Source organism: Pristiophorus japonicus, chromosome 4 (genome assembly GCF_044704955.1).
Source record: "Pristiophorus japonicus isolate sPriJap1 chromosome 4, sPriJap1.hap1, whole genome shotgun sequence".
NCBI lineage: Eukaryota > Metazoa > Chordata > Chondrichthyes > Pristiophoridae > Pristiophorus > Pristiophorus japonicus.
The window spans coordinates 168,199,677-168,224,071 of NC_091980.1; the positions used below are offsets into that span (position 1 = coordinate 168,199,677).

Below are 24,395 nucleotides of genomic sequence, written 5' to 3' on the forward strand. Positions count from 1 at the left end.
CAAACAAGACAGACGAGAGAGGACAGCCTTGCCTGACTCCAGATATGATTGGAAAGCTTTGAGTTTCCCACCCGTTGATTAGAACTGCACTACTGATGTCTGTGTAGAGCAGTTTGACCCAATTTCGGATGCCCTCCCCGAACCCCATTTTGGAGAGCACGTCCATCAGGTACGTGTGCGATATCCTGTCAAAGGCTTTCTCCTGGTCCAAGCTGATTAAACAGGTGTTCACCCTCCTGTCCCGCACGTAGTAGGCCAGCAAAACTGGAAAAACGAGTTTCTGCAGTCAGTCGATTTGCATATGAATGCCCAATCAACAGGTACTCCACTTGATCTTAGCCAAAAGGGCGAGAAGCTGCCAAACGAATTTTTTTTTTTTTTTAAATTTTTCGTTGCCAATCTTTCCAATTCTTTGTCAAATCACAAACGCCAGAGGTCACCTTGCACACATCAAGGATCACTCTGTGCCAATGCTCTTAACCAAAAGGCCTAGAGCCACTGCACCGTTCCTGGAAGTACTGCAATACCAGGTTCGTGCCGTGGAGGTGGATGGGTCAGGCCCCCCACACACCTCCGTGGAGGTGGATGGGTCAATCCACCCCACCCACCTCCTATTTCCAAAAAGCATAGGAGAACCACCTTCCTGATCCAGGGAGAACCACTTTGGGGTCATGGTTACTCCCCTGTCAGGTCAGTTACGCATGATCTTAGCCAAAAGGCCGAGAAGCTGCCGAACGAATGCCAAACGGGCACCTATTGTAAACAAATAATCCTTTGTGTGCCGTGATAGTGGTCAGAAATTTGGATTCTTCAGCCAGTTCCTGAGTCATGGAGGCCGAAGTGAGGTCCAGCTTCGTGAACAGCTTACCACCTGCCAGCGTGGCAAAGAGGTCCTCCGCTCTCGGGAGCGGGTATTGGTCTTGCAGCGACACTCGGTTGATGGTGGCTTTGTAGTCGCCACAAACCCTAACCGAGCCATCTGCTTTGAGGACGGGAACAATGGGACTTGCCCAGTCGCTGAATTCAACGGGTGAAATTATGCCCTCCCTGAGCAGCCTGTCCAGTTCACTTTCAATTTTCTCACGCATCACGTACGGCACCGCTCTGGCTTTGCGGTGCACTGGTCTGGCGTCCGGAGTGATGTGTATCACTACTTTGGTGCCTTTGAACGTTCCGACACCGGGTTGAAAGAGTGACTCGAATTTTTGCAATACCTGCGAGCAGGAACTTCGCTCCACGGATGAAATGGCGTGCACATCCCCCCATTTCCAATTCATCTCAGCTCACCAACTCCTCCCCAAGAGCACGGGGCCATTTCCCGGAACAATCCAGAGTGGCAGCCGGTTCTGTGACCCATTATGCGTTACCACCAAGTTTGCACTGCTCAGCACTGGGATGATCTCTTTGATGTACGTACGTAGCTGCGTCTCAATGCGTTCCATTTTGGGCCTGCTAGCTCTGTGTGGCCATAGTCTCTCAAATTGTTGGCCACTCATGAGGGACTGGCTAGCTCCCGTATCCAGCTCCATGTGCACCGGGATGCCATTCAGTAAGACTTTCATCATCATGGGTGGCGTTTTAGTGTATGAGCTATGGACATCGGCCACAGGAACTCTCTGAACTTCAGCATCCATGGCTGTTCCCCCAGGCCTCATCCTGCATTTCAGACCCCTCGTCTGGTTCGTCTGTCTCGCAGACTAGCCTCGCTACTGCCTTTTTGCACATCCTGGCCAGGTATCCCTTGACATTACAAATCCTACAGGTGTGAAGTTGGAAGCTGCAGATTTTTGCAGTGTGTCTGCCCCCACACCTCCAACATGAGCTGAGATTGCTGTTAACAAAAGGACTATTCCCAGGCATTCCTCTCTGATGGCATGTTTGGCTATTTCTAAGCACTCTGATGGAGGGTGTTAATTGTCCCATCACAGGATGCATTGTTCCTCGTGATGGCGTGAATTGCCGATCCCCTTTCCATTGTCCCTGTTGTGGGCCCACCCTGGAGCTTGTTGCTGCCTGGATGGTGTCGAATTGCCCTTGTCTGCCTGCCTGGACGGTGTTGAATTGACCTTGCCTGCCTGTGGGGTTCTGTATCCTTTTTACAAAATTAACTCCCTGGTTCGTCGCAACGTTAAAACCAGGGCTGCGTGCGTAAATTAGCTTGGTCTCCTCTTCCCCTGCCATGAAGGTCTGAGCTATCAACGCTGCCCCTTCTAAAGTCAAATCCTTAGTCTTTAATAGCCTCCTGAAAATGCCGACATGATTGATGCCCTCGATGAAAAAGTCCCTTAACATCTCCCCACTGCAGGCATTGGAGAAATTACAGAGACTGGCCAAACGCCGCAGTTCCGCCACGAAGTCCGAGATGTTTTGACCCTCCCGACGCCGGTGAGAGTAGAACCAGTGCCGGGCCATGTGTACGCTACTTGCCGGCTTGAGATGCTCACTGATCAGCTGGCTGAGCTCTTCGAAGGACTTGTCCACTGGCTTTTGGGGTGCGAGCAGGTCTTTCATCAGAACATACGTCTGTGGACCACAGCTGGTCGGTAGATGCGCCCTCCGCTTGTCAACCGCTGTCGCTCCCAGCCAGTCCTTTGTGACAAAGCTCTGCTGGCGTCTTTCCACAAAGTCATCCCAGTCCTTACCCACACAGTAACGTTCCTCTGGGCCACCAGTGGCCATCCTCGTGGTTCGGTGATTCCCGATTCTCGTCGCCAGATGTAGTGTCTCTGCACCTTGTTACAAACTCACACGAGGCATGAATATATCAGACACGGTCACTCTGACCTTCACTTTATTTCCAGGACTGAAGAGCGCTGATCCTGGGTGGGACCTCCCCTTTTCTATCTGGAAACCCAGTTGAGGAGCTCACTCCCTGTGGTCAGGGTGTGCATTACAAGGGTACAGGTATAGTATGCATGAGTTACAGTTACATACTTATAGTCATTGCAAGATGGTGAAATACATGACAGTGGGTGCAGTCAATGGCACCCTGCACCATGGGGAAGCCCGCTATCCTGGCAAAGCCACATGCACGCTCGAGCTGCATCTCTCTGGTCATGGGGAAGGAAATGTAGTCCCTCCTCCTTCTGTACAGAGCATCTGTGGATGGAGCAATGGATGACAAACTGGGAGATGTTGGAGATGTCTCTTGATGCTCCCTGAAAAGATCCATTGGTGTAGAAATTGAGCATGATGGTGACCTTGACTGCCACTGAGAGAGCCGTGGTCACCCTAGTCTGAGGCTCGAGGTCAGATTGCAGCAGATGGCAGAGCTCTGTGACCACGCCCTTGCTGAAACACAGCCTTCGAACACACCGTGCCTCAGTGACATTGATGTAGGAGAACTGCTGCCGGAATACCCTGGGAGGGTAAGGTCTCCTGTTGCCAGCCTTGTGGCGCCTTCATCCTCTGACAACATGTTGATGGCCTTTTCCCTGTCTGCTGCAGGTGGTTGTCTATGCCTGTCCCTTTCCCTCTCTCTTTCCCTCTCCCTTTCCCTTTCCCATGGCATTCACCATGGGCCTCTCTCTGTGGTGTTCCCTGTGGCGTGCTCCACGGGCCTCTCCCTGTGCTGCTCCCCCTCTTTCTCGTAGCCTTTCTCTCTCCCTCTCTCGATACTTTTCCCTCTGTCATTGGCAGCACATTTGTCTCCGGTGAAGCATCCTGTGACGGTGAAGTCGGAGCAGGCCTTCGAGGGCCAGCACAGCCCCCATGAAGCGACAGAAATGATACAACATCGAAAGTGCCGTGAGTGATACAGGGAAAAAGGTAGGTGGCGGAAGACACTTTGAGCAAAGAATCGCTGCTGTCGGTCCACCAGCCACTCTGCCGAACTGTTGGAAACCAGAAATAAGTCATGGCCGACAGAAAAAACTTTCCAAGATGGCGCTGGCACATCCGGTTCCCGACTGCAACTCGACAGTTCAAGCTGTTGCTGTCATCGCCAGGCGTTAAGGTCGGTTGCGTGGGGCAATTTTACGTCTGGGGCGGAAAGGGGGCGATGTTCGTGGCGATGACGTCATCATCGGAGCGCCGCCGCTGAGCGTGTCGCTCCTGAACACCTCGCCACATTCTGCGGACGCCGATTCTTGTGCGGCGCCCGGGCGAATTATATTTTCCGTTTCGTTCGTGCCTCCCGGCCGTCACTAAAAGGGCCAATCCTGGCCCCTATTTCCCAGACACAGCGGCGTGAAAACCCAAGGGTGGAAGTCATACAGAAATCGCCCCTGGTTAGATAATAGTTTTGAGTGAAGGTCAGAAAACAGGATGGGAAGGGTTATTGAGGGATATTGCTGCAAGTCCCATTGATTCTCTGAGTGCAATATTGCTGTGATCTTGTTTTAATTGTAACTGTGTGAAATGTTAGGTTTACATCTAAGAAATATAATAATGTCGTGTTAACCCATAATATTTCGGGTGGTAGTAAATGCCCGGGGTGTTTGGGATGACCCTTTGTGGGATTAAATCAGATGGCATGCAAATGCTGAGTGAGAATTTCTGGTTGTGTAAAGGGGTCTGTGGGACTGTAGGTTGGACAAGTCCTCAAGTCGAAGGGGCATCAGTAAGAGATAGAAGATGCTGGGTGAAGAGTGGTTGCTGCTAACCGGTGCTGATTGCAAGGACACCAGCAGCCATCTGTTGGGACAAGAGTAATATGATGGGAAAACTGGACAACAGACGGGAACATTGTGGGAATATAGTGTAGAGCCCTCTTACTCCGCTGGTCATGTTGCTGTTTTGCCCATACACAAAGGGGGTGAAATTTCCCCGCACCCCGTTTGGAGGCGGTAACCTTCCGGAGCCGGAACATTTATCGCCCGTCCCGTGATTTCCGTCCCCGACAAGGAATTCGTTCTTCCACCCCTCAACGGAGGCAGAGGGCAATCGGAGGCCATAGAACGCCGCTGAGTCCAGCACCATGTTCCAGAGCCCAGGACCCCGCTGGCAAGGTTGGTGCTACGCGGATGCTCCATGTAGCGTTGACGCGGCAGAAGGCCCCTCCCCTTCAATTACAGACCAACAACTCAGCACTCATAACGGAGTGTCGGGCTGCAGGATGGTGGCCTACTCAAGGCGAGGGCCGCCATTGTCACGCTGACAGAAAAATATGGCGGCCCAAGACGCAAATGGCCTCCCCTTTAAGTTGACATCAGGCAGCACCATCCTCACCGCCGTAAGGCAATTTACCCCACGAGGTCGGTGTGGGGCAGTGAGGTGTGGGGCAGTGAGGGTTGGGGCAGTGAGGGTTGGGTTTGGGGGGGTGGGTGTGGGGCAGTGAGGGGTCAGTGTGGGGCAGTGAGAGGTCGGTTTGGGGCAGTGAGGGATCGGTGAGGGGCCGGTGTAGGGCAGTGAGGGGCCGGTGTGGGGCAGTGAGAGGTCGGTGTGGGGCAATGAGGGGTTCGTGTGGGGCAGTGAGGGGCCGGTGTGGGGTAGTGAGGGGTCGGTGTGGGGCAGTGAGGGGTCGGTGTGGGGCAATGAGGGGTCCGTGTGGGGCAGTGAGGGGCCGGTGTGGGGCAATGAGGGGTCCGTGTGGGGCAGTGAGGGGCCGGTGTGGGGTAGTGAGGGGTCGGTGTGGGGCAGTGAGGGGTCGGTTTGGGGCAGTGAGGGGCCGGTGAGGGGCTAGTGAGGGGTCGGTGTGGGGCAGTGAGGGGTCAGTGAGAGGTCAGTGTGGGGCAGTGAGGGGTCAGTGTGGGGCAGTGAGGGGCCGGTGTGGGGCAGTGAGGGGTCAGTGTGGGGCAATGAGGGGTCGGTTTGGGGCAGTGAGGGGCCGGTGTGGGGCAGTGAGGGGTCAGTGTGGGGTCAGTGAGAGGTCAGTGTGGGGCAGTGAGAGGTCAGTGTGGGGCAGTGAGGGTTCGGCGTGCACACCGACTATGTCATTGTCGTGCATGCACTATCCCGGGGCGCAAATCACGGCGCGCGGCACTAATGGCACACCACCCCCCAAGCCACCAGGGCAATTTCACCGGAGGCGCTATCGACCCCTTTCCCCAGGGTGATAACCTGATTGTGCCCCATAGCGATCCCCGGAGATGCTAATGGGGCGATACCAAAGAGCAATTTCACCCCCAAAGTCTATCAGAAATACACGAAAAGGTTTGCAGGATTATGGGGAAAGAGCATGGGAGTGGGAGCAAAGTGGATAGCTGTGTCAAAAAGCTATCACAGGCATGATAGGCCAAATGGCCTCCTTCTCTGTTGTATGATTCTATGTAATAAAGATTAGATTTTTTTAAATATATACATATGTGTAGTCGTGTCTGATTTCACAAGCCTGCACCTGAATTATAATTGGAGACATAATTAATCGTTTGCATAATCCCTTCACAATCTCAAGCACAAGGTGCTCAGTCAGATTTGGGCTTGAGGAGCCAGTGAAATGCATCCGGGCAGAGCCCTCGAAGTCACGTGGAGGAGTTATGATTTTACCGGCATCCGTCTACTCAATGGTACATTCCCTGTGCAAGCGCAGCACCGCGTGGAGGCAGGGGAGTCGGGGACATGGAACCAAGAAGTGACATCAGGGGCAGTGGGAGGCATGTCACGTGACGAGGCCTCCTGGGATATCGTCCAACCCGAGCCGGGTCTGGGTTTTGGACGCTAACTCCTCGAATAATCGCAGCTGGAGATCGATCTGAAGCAGAATCTGAAACCTGGAGATGTCAAAGGTCGCCTCTGCCGCCCTGAACGGTAAAGCAGATCATTTCCATCCAGAATTACCAATTCACCAGGATTGTCCTGGAGTCTCCAGGAATTAAGGGTTAATCTCCCGGACACTGCTGTAAATAACCTGGGCTAAACGTTATACAGGCTTCAAAAAAATATTTGTGTGTATTTTTTCATTTTCGTTGAACACTTTTGTTTATTAGATATAAAACATCAGAGACGTGGAAAATGGCTGTTTGATGGAGGCGGGAGGCCATGTGATGAAACCTCCAGGAATTTGACCAGCTGGAGTTGGCAATCTTATGATGGGCTGTGATACGTCCTTACTACACAGTATAAATGCACACGAGGCCCATGCTTGAGAGAAGGTCAGTCTGTGACCTGTCCTTTATTCTTTAGCACTCAAGTGATGAAGGTGGGTGGAGCTTCCCCTTTTATACCTTAAGGTTCTGGTTAGGAGTGTCTCCCACCTAGAGGTCATTGTTCTCACGGTGTACAACTTAGGTCAGTTTATACATGGGTTACAATGCTGGTTGAATACATGACATCACCTCGCCCCCCAAAATCTTATTGGGATCACAGGTTGAGTCTCTCTGGTGGTTTACGCTCCCTTGTAGAGCGCCTGAGTTGGGGCTCCGGTTGTTGGGCGCTGGCCTGAGTGTCTGCTGTTTGCAGTGCCTCAGGCCTGTCCGGACTGCCCACAGTGACTGGGCTCTCCTCCCTTTGGTTCCGGTGTTCGGTCACCTGTGGTGGAGTGAACTCTATATCGTGTTCTTCCTCTGCTTCTTCTATGGGGTTGCTGAACCTCCTTTTTGTTTGATCCACATGTTTGCGGCAGATTTGTCCATTGGTAAGTTTAACTACCAGAATCCTATTTCCCTCTTTGGCAACCACAGTGCCTGCGAGCCATTTGGGCCCTGCAGCGTAGTTGAGGACAAAAACAGGATCATTTACATCAATACATCGCGCCCTCGCATTCCTGTCATGGTAGTGATATTGTGACTGGTGCCTGCTCTCGACAATTTCTTTCATGGTGGGGTGTATAAGGGATAATCGGGTTTTGAGCGTCCTTTTCATTAGTAGCTCTGCAGGTTGAACCCCTGTGAGCGAGTGTGGTCGGGATCTATAGGCCAACAGGAGGCGTGATAAGCGGGTTTGTAGGGAACCCCATTGGAATCTGAGCATCCCCTGTTTGATTATCTGCACTGCTCGTTCTGCCTGGCCGTTTGAGGCCAGCTTGAACGGTGCCGTTCTAACATGGTTAATTCCATTGCCTGCCATGAAGTCCTGGAATTCAGTGCTTGTGAAGCACGGGCCATTGTCGCTGACCAAGATGTCCGGTAGACCGTAGGCGGCGAACATTGCCCGTAGACTTTTTACCGTGGCAGAGGATGTGCTTGAATTTAAAATGTCACACTCGATCCATTTGGAGTAGGCGTCTACTACAACCAAAAACATTTTCCCCATGAAAGGACCTGCGTAGTCCACATGGATGCGTGACCAAGGCTTGGCGGGCCATGGCCAGGGGCTAAGGGGGGCTTCCCTGGGCGCATTGCCCAGCTGGGCACACGTGTTGCACCTGCGAACACAAAGTTCCAGATCTGCGTCTATCCCTGGCCACCAAACGTGTGACCTAGCAATTGCCTTCATCGTGACAATGCCCGGGTGCCCATTGTGGAGTTCTCTGATGAACACCTCTCTGCCTATCTGGGGCATGACTACGCGGTTTCCCCACAGTAGGCAATCGGCCTGAATCGAGAGTTCATCCTTGCGCCTGTGAAATGGTTTAAATTTCTCAGGGCATGCCCTGTACGTGGCTGCCCAGTCCCCATTCAGGACACATTTCTTGACTAGAGACAATAGCGAGTCTCTATTTGTCCAGACGTTAATCTGACGGGCTGTCACGGGTGAGCCTTCGCTTCCGAAAGCTTCAATAGCCATGACCATCTCAGCATCATGCTCGGTAGCCCCTTCAGTGGTGGCTAGTGGGAGCCTGCTGAGTGCATCGGCGCAGTTTTCGGTGCCCGGTCTGTGCCGAATTGTGTAGTCATAGGCAGCTAACGAGAGTGCCCACCTCTATATGCGGGCCGATGCATTTGCCTTTATGGCCTTGTTGTCGGCCAAAAGGGACGTTAGGGGTTTGTGATCTGTCTCCAGCTCAAATTTCCTGCCAAACAGGTACTGGTGCATTTTCTTTACCGCATATACACATGCGAGCGCCTCCTTTTCTACCATCCCGTAGCCCCTTTCTGCCTGGGACAGACTCCTGGAGGCATAAGCTACCGGCTGTAACTGACCCTTGGCATTGACATGTTGCAACACACACCCGACACCATAGGACAACGCATCGCACGTTAACACAAGCTTCTTACATGGGTCATATAGCGTTAACAGATTGTTGGAACATAACAAATTGCGTGCTCTATTAAAAGCCCTTTCCTGGCTGTCCCCCCAGACCCATTCGCGACCTTTGCGTAGGAGCACGTGTAGCGGCTCTAACAGCGTGCTCAATTTGGGAAGAAAGTTACCGAAATAGTTCAGGAGCCCCAGGAACGAATGCAGCTCCGTCGTGTTATGGGGTCTGGGTGCTCTCTGGATCGCTTCCGTCTTGGATGCAGTAGGGCTGATCCCGTCTGCTGCTACCTTCATCCCCAGGAATTCTACCTCTGGAGCTAGGAAGACGCACTTCGCCTTTTTCAGTCGCAGACCTACCCAGTCCAGTCTGCGTAGCACCTCCTCCAGGTTGTGGAGGTGTTCTTCAGTATTGTAACCCGTAATGAGGATGTCGTCCTGAAAAACCACCGTCCCTGGAATCGACTTGAGGAGGCTTTCCATATTTCATTGGAAGATCGCGGCGGCCGAGCGAATCCCGAACGGACATCTGTTGTACTCAAACAACCCCTTGTGTGTCATGATGGTGGTCAGCTTCTTTGACTCACTCGCCAGCTCCTGGGTCATGTAAGCTGAGGTCAGGTCCAATTTTGAAAAAAGTTTGCCACCGGATAGCGTCGCAAAGAGGTCCTCCGCTCTCGGTAGCGGGTACTGGTCTTGGTGGCCTTGTAATCGCCACATATCCTGTCCGACCCATCCGCCTTGAGCACCGGCACAATCGGGCTCGCCCAGTCACTGAATTCGACTGGCGAGATGATGCCTTCCCTCAACAGGCGGTCCAATTCGCCTTCTATCTTTTCCCGCATCACGTACGGCACCGTTCTGGCCTTGTGGTGTACTGGTCTGGCGTCCGGGTTTATGTGAATCACGACCTTGGGCCCTATGAAAGTGCGAATGCCGGGTTGAAATAATGAGTCTAATTTGTCCAGGACCTGTGAGCATGATACTCGCTCCACAGAGGAAATTGCACTGACATCGCCCCATTTCCAGTTCATGACAGCAAGCCAACTCCTCCCCAGTAGTGCGGGACCATCCCCTGGGACAATCCAGAGTGGCAACCTGTTCTCCGAATCTTTGTGGGTCACGACTACCGTGGCGCTGCCTAGCACCGGAATGATCTGCTTTGTGTAAGTCCGTAGCTGTGCGTCAATCGGCGATAATTTTGGCCTCCTGGCCTTGGATGCCCACAACTTTTTGAATTGTTTGATACCCATCAGGGACTGGCTGGCACCCGTGTCTAACTCCATTGATACTGGGATGCCATTGAGGAGCACTTTCATCATTATCGGTGGCGTCCTGGTGTGTGAACTGTATAAGTGCTCCACATGAACTCGCTGAACTTCAGCTTCCAGCGATTTCCCCCAGTGTCCATTTCTGTAATTTCTGCAGGTATTTTGCTCATCTCTGCAAACTCCGGCTGAATGTATGCCTCCACGCCTCCAGCATGAGTTGCGGTTTGAAACAAAAGGTCCCTTGCCAGTCGATCGTCCCTGACTGCCCCTGTTATTGTCCTTGCTTGGAGAACTGTGTGCTGCTTTAACAATGTTGAATCTCTGTCCCAACCATTCCTTAACACAGTACCTCTCATCTGTTCTGCTAGTGGCCATGCTCGCGTGGTTTAAATCCCAGTTTCTTATCGCCATTGATACGTCCTTACTACACAGTATAAATGCACACGAGGCCCATGCTTGAGAGAAGGTCAGTTTGTGACCTGTCCTTTATTCCTTAGCACTCAAGTGATGAAGGTGGGTGGAGCTTCCCCTTTTATACCTGAAGGTCCAGGTTAGGAGTGTCTCCCACCTAGTGGTCAGTGTTCTCACGGTGTACAACTTAGGTCAGTTTATACATGGGTTACAATGCTGGTTGAATACATGACAGGCTGAAGGGCAGACATGGGGGATTTCAGGACTCCATGGTCCTGAGAGGCTGAGAAAGAACATAAGAAATAGGAATAGGAGTAGACCTTTTGGCCCCTCGAGCATGCTCCGCCATTCAATAAGATCATGGCTGATCTTCTACATCAACTTCACCTTCCTGCACTATCGCTATATCCCTTAATTCTTTCAGTTCCCAAAAATATATCGACCACTGTCTTGAGTATACTCAACGACTGAGCCTCCACAGCTCTCTGGGGTAGAGAATTCCAAAGATTCACAACTCTCTGAGTGAAGAAATTTCTCCTCATCTCAGTGCCAAATGGCTGAACCTTTATTCTGAGACTGTGACCCCATGTTCTAGATTCCCCAGCCAGGGGAAACAGTTTCTCAGCAACAACCCTGTCAAGCCTGTCAGAATTTTGTATGTTTCAATGAGATCACCTGATCCTTCTAAACTCGAGGGAATATAGGCCTAGACTACTCAATCTGTCCTCGTAGGACAGTCCCCCCATCCCAGGAATCAGTCATTGCACTGCTTCTATGGCAGTTGGTAGAAAGGATATTAGCAGAAAATAGTGCAGAGAAATTCGATTTGAAACTGAGTATTGGAGATTGAGGGGTGATCTGATTGAGGAGTTTAAAATGGTAAAATGATTTGATAGGGTAGATACAGAGAAACTATTTCCTCAAGTAAAAAGGGACCTCATCTTAAAATTAAAGCTGGGCCGTTCAGGAGGGAAATCAGGAAGCACTTTTTCACAAAAAGGGTAGTGGAAATCTGGAACTCTCTTCCCCCAAAAAGACTGGTGATGCTAGGGTACAATTGGAGCTTTCAAGATTGAGATTGAGAGATTTTTGTTGGGTAAGGAAATGTGGAGATAAGGCAGGACAGTGGAGTTGAGGCACAGAGCAGCCACAATCTAATAGAATGGCTCGAGGGGCTGAATGGCCTGTTCCTAATGCTCAACATAAGGAGGAGGACTATAGAAGAAGCAATGGTGGTCAGATACCTCTCTGTATGGAGAGCGGGAAATGCTATATAATTCCGGATCTTTCCTGCTCAGCTGCCATTGCGGCAGAGGAATTAATTAAAATGTCACTGCTACATAACAACAACAGCAACTTCTATCTATATAGCGTCTTTAATGTCGTGAAATGTCCCAAGATGCTTCACAGGAGGGTTATAAGACAAAACAAATAAATTTGACACCGAGCTGCATAAGTTTGGTCAAAGAGGTAGGTTTTAAGGAGCATGTTGAAGGAGGAAAGAGAGGTAGAGAGGCGGAGAAGTTTAGGCAGGGAGTTCCAGAGCTTGGGGCCTAGGCAACAGAAGGCACGGCCACCGATGGTTGAGTGATTATAATCAGGGATGTAATAGGGCAGAATCAGAGGAGTGCAGACATCTCGGTGTGGGGGTTTGTGGGACTGGAGGAGATTACAGAGATAGGGAGGGCTGGGGTCATGGCGGGATTTGAAAATAAGGATGAGAATTTTGAAATCAAGGCATTGCTCAACCGGAAGCCAATGTAGGTCAGCGAGCACAGGAGTGATGGGTGAGCGGGACTTGGTGCGAGTTAGAACACGGGTAGCTGAGTTTTGGATCGATTCTAGTTTACGTAGGGTAGAATGTGAGAGGCTAGCCAGGAGTGCGTTGGAATAGTCAAGTCTAGAGATAACAAAAGCATGGATGAGGGCGTCAGCAGCGGATGAGCTGAGACGGGACGGAGACAGGCGATGTTACAGAGGTGGAAATAGGCGGTCTTAGTTATGCTGTGGATGTGTGGTCGAAAGCTCATTTCAGGGTCAAATATGACACCAGGATTGCGAACAGTCTGTTTCAGCCTCAGACAGGAGTTGGAGAGAAGGATGGAGTCAGTGGCTAGGGAACAGAGTTTGTGGTGTGGTATACTATACAGGGGGTAGATTTACCAGTCTGTTTTGGCAGCAGGCAGCCATGCCAAACACCAACACTCATCCGAAATTTGGGCGCAGGATGCCTGCAATTTCCTGATCATTTAAAATGCCAGGGTGCGCGGTTCCCATTCTTGGGTAGCCAACCTTCCAGGTTGTCCTGTAATCGCCAGGAAATAAAGATTCAACTCCAACACACTTGGCTGCAAGCAAGAAAAATCATCGAGGCATTAAAAATAAAATGGTGTTTTTTTTCCACCATTTTCTTTGAGCACTTTATTAATTGTAAAAAAAAATGGTGATGGTGAAACAGGGCTGTTTGGGCAGGAAATCATGTGATAAATCCTTCCGGAATACCTCCAATCACCGCCGGCAACCCTATGCCCATTGGAGGCCTGGCCTAGTGAAAATGCCCCTTGTGCCTCCACCCTCGGCCTCTTTCCTAAGAAAGCAACACTTTGCAACTCTGCAAAACCCTTTTTATTTTAAAGCCCTGTGGCCTTTAGCTCCTGTTATTTTTAGCATAGGGACTGGCAACTAGGCCCTTCTCAGACACAAAGGGGAGATTCTGACACAGGCTCTGAGTCCTGAGGCACGACAGTGTTTTTATGCATTCCTGAACTGCGGCAGATGTGGTCAGAATGGCCTCAGGATTTAGCAATGTTTCTGTGGGAGCCTCCGTCAATCACTGTAGCGACAGGGCAGGGCTGGGGGAGGGCAATGAGGCATTTAGAATGTGCCAGGTGTATATTATTTACAACCTCCTCAAGAATTTTAAATGGCTGGAAATGTTTAAGACGCACCTTAAGGCACAACCCTATTGTTACATGGAAAATGTCAATCAGCATCTGTTTGGAAAGGAACCAGCATTTCAGTGGCTGCAAAGCACTTTTAATTAGAAGCAAAATTATAAGCCACCTTATTTATAGAAAAATACATATGTTACGATGAAAGTAGAATAGGAACACTGAAAACATGGTATGTAATGAGCAAACATGCTGATCAGCTGGAATGGGAACTGGTTTGTGGGAGACATTCTTAGCCAATTTGATGCAAACTTTCCATTGCTGCCAAGCACCAATGCATTGTTTCCAATATAAGTCACCACACCGAGAATATAAACTCAGGCCGAGAGGAAAGGGAGAAGGGACCGGGAGAGGGCCTAGTGGAAAGGAAAGAAGGGCAAGAGAGAAAGAAGGCTGAGGGGTTAGGAAAGGTAGGAGAGAGGGACAGGAGGGGAAGGCGACTCAGCGAGGGAATAGTTGAGCAGGACAGGGAGGAAAGAGCGATCGGACGTGAATAGGAGAAGGGAGTGAATGGAGGAGGTTGGGGAGAAGAGTGAAGATCAAGGCAACAATAGAGGGAGGAGACAAGATAACAGGCGAGCCGGAGAGGGGTGAGGAGAGGGGATTGAAGAGAGGGAGCAATTGCCCTTTTTTAGAGGCCCTCCGGGGGAGGGGGGGGTGCAGAAACGCGACCGGCTCCCAGGAAATTGCCCGGGAGTTTACGGATGACGTCATCACCATGCGCGACCACCCCTCAGCGTCACACGCTGACCCCTGTCAGTGACTAGTGGAGTGTCGCAGGGCTCAGTACTGGGACCTCAGCTCTTTACATTATACATTAACAATTTAGATGAAGGAATTGAGTGTAATATCTCCAAGTTTGCAGATGACACTAAACTAGGTTGTGGTGTGAACTGTGAGGGGGACGTTAAGAGGCTGCAGGGTGACTTGGACAGGTTAGGTGAGTGGGCAAATACATGGCAGATGCAGTATAATGTGGATAAATGTGAGGTTATCCATTTTGGGGGCAAAAACACGAAGGCAGAATATTATCTGGATGGCGGCAGATTAGGAAAAGGGGAGGTGCAACGAGATCTAGGTGTCATGGTTCATCAGTCACTGAAAGTGGGCATGCAGGTACAGCAGGCGATGAAGAAGGCAAATGGTATGTTGGCCTTCATAGCGAGGGGATTTTGAGTATAGGAGCAGGGAGGTCTTACTACAGTTGTACAGGGCCTTAGTGAGGCCTCACCTGGAATATTGTGTTCAGTTTTGGTCTCCTAATCTGAGGAAGGACGTTCTTGCTATTGAGGGAGTGCAGCGAAGGTTCACCAGACTGATTCCAGGGATGGCTGGGCTGTCATACGAGGAGAGACTGGATCAACTGGGCCTTTATTCACTGAAGTTTACAAGGATGAGAGGGGATCTCATAGAAACGTATAAGATTCTGACGGGACTGGACAGATTAGATGCGGGAAGAATGTTCCCGATGTGGGGGAAGTCCAGAACCAGGGGACATAGTCTTAGGATAAGGGTTAGGCCATTTAGGACTGAGATAAGGAGAAACTTCTTCACTCAGAGAGTGGATAACCTGTGGAATTTCCTGCCGCAGAGAGTTGTTGATGCCAGTTCATTGGATATATTCAAGAGGGGGTTAGATATGGCCCTTACGGCTAAGGGGATCAAGGGGTATGGAGAGAAAGCAGGAAAGGGGTACTGAGGGAATGATCAGCCATGATCTTATTGAATGGCGGTGCAGGCTCGAAGGGCCGAATGGCCTGCTCCTGCACCTATTTTCTATGTTTCTATGTTTCTATGTTTCTGTCCGCCCCGTGGGGGAAATTGCCCCACGGCCCACGAGGCTGGCGCGAGCGAATGTCAACGCCAGCTTGGCAGGTCACGAAGGTGGCCGACATCCGCTCGCATGGCGGAAGTTCAAGGGGAGTTCACCAGCGCCCCGCACCACCATCGTAACTGGTTTGCCGACTCTCGGATTGTCTCAACTAACAACAACAACAACTTGTATTTATATAGGCTTCCCCAACATCGGGAACATTCTTCCTGCATCTAACCTGTCCAGTCCCATCAGAATTTTATATGTTTCTCTGAGATCTCCTCTCATCCTTCTAAACTTCAGGCCCAGTCGATCCAGTCTCTCCTCATATGTCAGTCTTGCCATCCCGGGAATCAGTCTGGTGAACCTTCGCTGCACTCCCTCAATAGCAAGAACGTCCTTCCTCCGATTAGGAGATCAATATTCCAGGTGAGGCCTCACCAAGGCCCTGTACAACTGCAGTTAGACCTCCCTGCTCCGATACTCAAATCCCCTTGCTATGAAGGCCAACAAACCATTTGCCGCCTTCACCGCCTGCTGTACCTGCATGCCAACTTTCAATGACTGATGTACCATGACACCCAGGTCTCATTGCACCTCCCCTTTTCCAAATCTGCCACCATTCAGATAATATTCTGCCTTTGTTTTTATGCCACCAAAGTGGATAACCTCACATTTATCCACATTATACTGCATCTGCCACTTGTTTGCCCACTCACCTAACCTGTCCAAGTCACCCTGCAGCCTTTTAGCGTCCTTCTCACAGCTCACACTGCCACCCAGCTTAGTGTCATCTGCAAACTTGCAGATATTACACTCAATTCCCTCATCCAAATCATTAATGTATATTGTAAACAGCTGAGGTCCCAGCACTGAGCCCTGCGGTACTCCACTAGTCACTGCCTGCCATTCTGAAAAGGACCCGTTTATCCCGACTCTCTGCTTCCTGTCTGCCAACCAGTTCTCTATCCACGACGGCGTTAATTTTGCACACCAATCTCTTGTATGGGACCTTGTCAAAAGCCTGTTGAAAGTCCAAATACACCACATCCACTGGTTCTCCCTTGTCCACTCTACCAGTTACATCCTTAAAAAATTCCAGAAGATTTGTCAAGCAGGATTTCCCTTTCATAAATCCATGCTGACTTGGTCCAATCCTGTCACTGCTTTCCAAATGTGCTGCTATTTCATCTTTAATAATTGATTCCAACATTTTCCCCACTACTGATGTCAGGCTAACCGGTCTATAATTACCTGTTTTCTCTCTCCCTCCTTTCTTAAAAAGTGGTGTTACATTAGCTACCCTCCAGTCCATAGCGCCTTTAACATAGTGAAACGTCCCAAGGCACATCACAGGAGTGTTATGCAATAAAAATTTGACACCCGAGCCACATAAGTAGAAATTATGGCAGGTGACCAAAAGCTTGGTCAAAGAGGTATGTTTTAAGGAGCGTCTTGAAGGAGGAAAAAGAGGTAGCGAGGCGGAGAGATTTAGGCAGGGAGTTCCCGAGCTTGGGGCCTAGACAACAAAAGATACGGCCACCAATATTTGAACGATTATAATCAGGGATGCTCAGGAGGGCAGAATTAGAGGAGCGCTGACATCTCGGGGGTTGTGGGGCTGGAGAAGGTTACAGAGATAGGGAGGGGCGAGGCCATGGAGGGATTTGTAAATAAGGGTGAGTATAACGTCTCCCTAGTGTGGTCCGGGCCACCATCGTGCAGCCTAGCAGTCCATCATGGCTTCTGAGCTGCAGGCCCGGCCCTCGCTGCCCTGGTAGCCCAGTGGAGGCCATCAGAGACCTTGCAGAGTACGCAGCGGCCCTCCCCTTTAAGGGGAGCGAGTCAGTGCTACACGGAGCATCCACACAGCGCTGCAGTACTCGCCCCAGTCACGCCCCGGGACCTGCCCCTAAAGGAAGAGGAGCGCGGGAGATTGCGCTGCACTTCCTTTCAGGGCCGGTGAGCCCAATTCAGCGGCGGGGGTCCCAGCTGGTTACCGCCCACAAATCGGGGCAAGGGTCACTGTCGCCCCCCAGAAAATGGAAACTAGAGAGCAGGAAAAGACAGAAAGGGAAATCATTGAGGAGAGGAGGAAGGAAGAGGCAATAGTAGAGAGAGGGAGGAGCAGCGATGATAGCAGAGGGAATGTAAGTGCAAGAGAGGAAGCAGGAGAGAGGAGAAGGGAAAAGGGGAAAAGGAGTATGTTGTGTATGGAGAAAGAGTCAGACTGAACACTGTGAGCTCAAAGGAAAGTGTGACCTTAGTCTTTTATTGCAGGTCTCCAGAATACCTCTCCAACCTGTGAAGCCTCCTTAAATACCTGTGCTCCCAAGGGATTATGGGATCCCTCGGGACTCTGGGGAATGAGCCATCTGGTGGCTGTACAGAGTAAATACAAGTCCACATATATAACAACATTCCCCCCAAAGTCAATAGTGTAACTGTTTACAATGTGAGTCGATCTGGGGCCCTTCTTGCCCTGGTTGATCGTCTCGGTGTGAAAGCTGGTGTTGTTGAATCATTTGTTGGGCCCTCGCTGGGCTGCTGTGCAGTTGGCCTTGCTGGGCTGCCTGGTGTGTTGGGCCCTGCAGGGCTGCTGTGGATGATGGGTTCTGCTTCGTGGTCAACCGTGGTGTCGGTTGCCATTGCTTTTGTGTGTTGGGGGATCAAAAAAGGGAGGGTCCAAGGTGGGTTGCTCAGGATAGTCCGTGAATCTGAGTTTGATTTGGTCCAAGTGTTTCCAGTGAATGAGTCCATTTGAAAGTTTGACCCGAAACACCCTGCTCCCCTCTTTGGCCACGACAGTGCCGGGAAGCCACTTGGGACCTTGTCCATAATTTAAAACAAATACAGGATCATTGACTTCAATCTCGCGTGACACATTTGCGCTATCATGGTATGCACTTTGTTGAAGCCGCCTGCTCTCTACCTGTTCATGTAGATCAGGGTGAACTAACGAGAGCCTTGTCTTAAGTGCTCTTTTCATGAGCAATTCAGCAGGTGGGATCCCAGTGAGTGAGTGTGGTCTCGTGCAGTAGCTAAGCAGGGCTCGGGATAGGTGAGTCTGCAGTGAGCCTTCAGTTACCCTCTTCAAGCCTTGCTTGATGGTTTGCACTGCTCTCTCTGCCTGACCATTTGACGCTGGTTTAAACGGGGCAGATGTGACATGTTTGATCCCGTTATGGGTCTTGAATTCTTTGAACTCAGCACTGGTAAAACATGGCCTGTTGTTGCTCACCAGGACATTGGGTAAGCCGTGTGTGGCAAACATGGCCCGCAGGCTTTCAGTGGTGGCAGCGGACGTGCTAGCCGACATTATCTCACTTTAAATCCACTTGGAGTACGCGTCTACAACCACAAGGAACATTTTACCCAAGAACGGGCCTGCATAGTCGACGTGTACCCGAGACCACGGTTTGAAGGGCCAAGACCATAAACTTAGTGGTGCCTCCCTGGGTACATTGCTTAACTGCGAGCATGTATTACATCTGTGAATGCAGGACTCTAAGTCCGCATCGATACTGGGCCGATACACGTGGGATCTGGCTATTGCTTTCATCATTACGATGCCTGGGTGGGTACTGTGGAGGTCATTGATGAAGGTGTCTCTGCCCTTCTTGGGGACCACGACTTGATTGCCCCACAGAAGGCAGTCTGCCTGCATAGACATTTCATCTTTGCGCCACTGGAACGGCTTTATCTCTTCCTAAATTTCCACTGGGACACTGGACCAGCTCCCGTGAAGCACACAGCTTTTGACTAGAGATAATAAGGGGTCCTGGCTTGTCCAGGTTTTGATCTGCCAGGCAGTAACGGGTGATTGCTCACTCTCAAATGCTTCCATAACCATGGCTAGATCTGCGGGCTGCGCCATTTCCACCCCCGTGGTGGGCAATGGCAGCCTACTGAGAACATCGACGCAGTTTTCTGTGCTTGGCCTGTGGCGGATGGCGTAGTTGTATGCGGACAACATGAGCGCCCATCTCTGGATGTGGGCCGATGCGTTGGTATTTATCCCTTTACTCTTGGAGAACAGGGATATAAGTGGCTTATGGTCAGTTTCCAATTCGAATTTTAGCCCAAACAAGTATTGATGCATTTTCTTTACCACATAGACACACACTAACTCTTCTTTTTCAATCATGTTGTAGGCTCTCTCAGCCTTAGACAGACTCCTGGATGCATAAGTAACCGGTTGCAGTTTCCCGAAATCATTAGCTTGTTGCAATACACACCCGATGCCATATGACGACGCATCACATGCTAGTACCAAACGCTTACATGGATCATACAACACAAGCAATTTCTTTGAGCATAACAATTTTCTCGCTTTGACAAAGGCATTTCCTTGGCTTTTGTCCCAAACCCATTCGCCCCCTTTTCATAGTAAGACATGTAGTGCTTCTAGCAGGGTGCTGAGACCCAGTAAGAAGTTACCAAAGTAGTTCAAGAGTCCCAGAAACTACCCAGAAGCTCCGTCACGTTCTGTGGCCTCGGTGCATTCTCGATTGCCTCCGCCTTTGCATTGGTAGGCCTGATGTCGTCCGCCGCAATCTTCCTTCCCAGGAACTCCACTTCAGGCGCCAGGAAAACGCACTTCGAGCGTTTTAGCCTGAGCCCCAGGTGATTGAGTCGACTAAGAACCTCCTCCAGGTTCTGCAGATGCTCGACTGTATTCCCACCTGTGACCAAGATGTCGTCCTGGAAGACCACGGTGTGCGGGACCGACTTCAGTAAACTTTCCATGTTTCTCTGGAATATCGCCGCCGCTGATTGGATTCCAAATAGGCATCTGTTATAAACAAAAAGACCTTTGTGCATGTTGATGCAGGTGAGGGCCTTCGATGATTCCTCCAGTTCCAGCATCATGTAGGCTGAAGTCAGATCCAGCTTCGTGAACGTCTTTCCTCCCGCCAGCGTTGTAAAGAGGTCGTCGGCTTTTGGTAGTGGGTATTGGTCCTGCAGGGAGAAACGATTGATTGTTAATTTGTAATCGTCACAGATTCTGACAGTGCCGTCTCCCTTGAGGATTGGGACAATAGGACTGGCCCACTCGCTGAACTCGATCGGTGAAATGATGCCCTCTCGTTGCAGCTGGTCTAGCTCAATCTCTACCCTGTCTCTCATCAAGTACAGTACTGCTCTTGCCTTGTGATGGATGGGTCGTGCCTCCGGAATTAGATGGATCTGCACTTTTGCTTCTTGGAATTTTCTGATGCCTGGTTCGAATAGTGAAGGAAATTTATTTAAGACCTGGGCACACGAAGTGTCGTCAGTGGGCGATAGCACTCGGACGTTGTCCCAGTTCCAGCGTATCTTTCCCAGCTAGCTCCTGCCGAGCAGTGTGGGACCATCGCCCGGTACACCCAGAGTGGTAGCTTGTGCACTGCTCCATTGTAGGAGACCTTTACGGTAGTACTGCCGATTACAGGCATCAGTTCTTTAGTGTAAGTTCTTAGTCTCGTGCGAATTGGAGCTAAGACTAGCCTTGAGGCTTTGTTGCACCACAACCTTTCGAAAGTCTTTTTGCCCATGATGGGCTGGCTCGCGCCCATATCCAGCTCCATTGACACCGGGAGTCCATTTAGTTCAACATTCAGCAATATCGGGGACAATTCATGATGAATATGTGCACCCCATGTACCTCTGCCTCCTCAGTCTGAGGCTCTGGTTTGTAGTGATCCTTCGTGGATCTGTCCTCCTCTGCAACGTGGTGGTTTACATGTTTAACAGACTTTGCAGCTCGCCTGCACACTCGTTGGAGGTGTCCCATTGTTCCACAGCCCTTGCAAACGTACCCATTGAATCGGCAAGAATGGAAACGATGATCACACCCGCAGCACCAACAAGGTGTTAATGGCCTTGCATTCATCATCCTTGATGGTGGACTCTGAGACATCAGCAGATGTGTAGCTGCAGGCATGTGTTGCCTGCCCTGTATGTTATGATTCAAAAACAACATCACTTTGTTCATAGTACTTGTAGCAGCACTTGTGTGCTGAGAGATTTGCTTCGTATTGTCACTGGTGGTAATGAACACCTGGGCTATCGCTATGGCCTTACTCAAAGTTGGGGTCAAAAGCTTGCGAAGTATGGTTTCGTGGCCAATGCCAAGTATGATAAAGTCTCTGAGCATGTGCTCCAAATGCCCTTCAAATTCCCAATGTCCTGCAAGGCATCTCAGCTCGGCGACATAACTCGCCACTTCCTGGCCTTCAGACCTTTTATAGGTGTAGAACTGGTACCTCGCCAACAGGACACTTTCCTTTGGGTTCAAATGCTCTCGGACCACTGTACACAAATCGTCATATGATTTCTCCGTGGGTTTCGTTGGAGTGAGCATGTTCTTCATGAAGCCATACGTTGGTGCCCCACAGACAGTGAGGAGGATCGCTCTACGTTTGGCAGTGCTCTCTTCTCCATCTAGCTCGTTGGCCACGAAGTATTGGTTGAGTCGCTCGACAAAAGTCTCCCAATCATCTCCCTCCAAAAATTTCCCCAGGATGCCCACTGTTCACTGCATCTTTGGATTCGCTATCTGTATCTCGTCGCCAGTTGTTGTGTATGGAGAAAGAGTCAGACTGAACACTGTGAACTCAAAGTAAAGTGTGTATTTCGTCTTTTATTGCAGGTCTCCAGAGTACCTCTCCAACCTGTGAAGCCTTCTTAAATATCTGTGCTCCCAAGGGATTATGGGATCCCTTGGGACTCCGGGGCATGAGCCCTCTGGTGGCTGCACAGAGTAAATACAAGTCCACATATATAACAGAAAGGAAGGGGGACTAGGAGTAGGAGGAGAGGGGGACAATAGCAGAAGGGGAAGATGAACAGTGAAAATGGGGGAAGAAGAGAAGGGTGAGGGAGGAGGAAGAGGGATACCGTTTGTTCGGAATGATATAAGTTAAATGTTTTTACATTTATCTCTTCATTCTATTGTGGTTGCAGTGACTTGTAAACAACTGAAAGGAGAGAGGTGAGGAGGGGGAGGAGGCAGAAATCAAGGTGTCACAAACAAAGTGCCAGCAGCGGCATTGGGCCCAGTGTTATCGGCCGTGGGAAGGATCAGACTGACGTTCAATTACCCCACGCTGTCTGAAGTAACTTTCAGAGGCAACTGTGCAGGATGACCAATTTGTTGGCGGTGTGTGTGGGGGTGAGGGGGTGGGGGGGGGGGGCGGATGGAGGTTAAAATCAGGGCTCGAATATATTTCCAACTATTGGAGAAATAATTGGGCTTTAATGCCTCTGAGTTATGGGGCTAGAAATTGCCCTTCGCCCCGATTGGGATGGTAACATTCCTGGGCCGGGACTTCTTACGCCCGGCCCAGCCGTCCCGCTCCCAAGGCGGAATTGGGCCATGCGTCCCTCAAAGGACGCAGAGCGCTGTCTCTGGTGCCCGGTTGCCTGCGTGGGGTGCTCCCGAGGCAGTAGCATGGCGCTGAATCCAGTGATTCGCGGATGCTCCGCCTGGCACTGACGTGCTTAAAAAGCCCCTCCCCTTCCATTAAAGGGGAGGGCCGCTGCGCAATCTGCAGGCCCTTTGGTGGTGGCCACTGGACAATGAGGGACGCGATCAACCGGGCCAGCGGCCCGGCTCCCAGAACAGTGTGTCGGGCTGCACGATGGCGACCTATTCGATGCTAAGGGCTGCCATTGTCAGGTCGACCCGAGTGTGGACTGACGCATAAAGATGGTAACCCGGGGCGCGAAAAGGCTTCCTCTTAAAGCGGCGCCCCGGCAACGGTTGTCTGCCAGCCTCGTGGCCCGCGGGGCAATTTCCCGCATAGGGCGTTAAGGGGTTGGCACAAGGTGATGAGGGGCCGGCACACACGGCGATTATGTCAACGCCTGTTACATGCTGGACTGGAGTGCGCCGCTGCCAGGACAGCACCCCCCAAACCTCCGAGACAATTTCCCGGGAGGCAGTAGTGCCCCCCTCCCCCAGGCAAAAAGGCCATAGCGCCCCGTTATCTCCCCCCGGAGGCACGAATGGGGCTGTAAAAAGGGGCCATGTCGCCCCCCTGGAGTTCAATGGTTCAAACACAGCTTCTACCATTGATTCATAGCCATCTTCCACTGTTACCCACAGACTCGACTATTTGAGTATAGGAGCAGGGAGGTCTTACTGCAGTTGTACAGGGCCTTGGTGAGGCCACACCTGGAATATTGTGTTCAGTTTTGGTCTCCTAATCTGAGGAAGGACGTTCTTGCTATTGAGGGAGTGCAGCGAAGGTTCACCAGACTGATTCCCGGGATGGCAGAACTTACATATGAGGAGAGATTGGATCGACTGGGCCTGGAGTTTAGGAGAATGAGAGGGGATCTCATAGAAACATATAAAATTCTGACGGGATTGGACAGGTTAGATGCAGGAAGAATGTTCCCGATGTTGGGGAAGTCCAGAACCAGGGGTCACAGTCTAAAGATAAGGGGCAAGCCATTTAGGACTGAGATGAGGAGAAACTTCTTCACTCAGAGAGTTGTTAACCTGTGGAATTCCCTACCACAGAGAGTTGTTGATGCCAGTTCGTTAGATATATTCAAGAGAGAGTTAGATATGGCCCTTACGGCTAAAGGGATCAAGGGGTATGGAGAGAAAGAAGGAAAGAGGTACCGAGGTGAATGACCAGCCATGATCTTAATGAATGGTGGTGCAGGCTCAAAGGGCCGAATGGCCTACTCCTGCACCTATTTTCTATGTTTCTATGTTTCCAATGCTCTCTTGGCCAGCCTCCTACTTAGCACCCTCCATTAATTTCAATTCATTTTAAACTTTGCTGCCCGTTCCTGAGGCACATCAAGTCCTGTCCTCCCATGACCCCTGTGCTCACTGACCTACACTGGATTCGGCAATGCCTCAAATTTAAAATTCTCATCCTTGGCAACAAAACCTCCAAGCCTTGTTCCTCCCTATCTCTATCATCTCCTCCA

At 50.7% G+C, this 24,395-nt stretch overlaps 1 pseudogene; it reads right to left on the minus strand.

Annotated features, from left to right (window-relative positions):
- Positions 1–493: 493 nt before the first annotated feature.
- On the minus strand, positions 494–731 carry LOC139263597 (U2 spliceosomal RNA; annotated as a pseudogene).
- Positions 732–24,395: the final 23,664 nt, after the last annotated feature.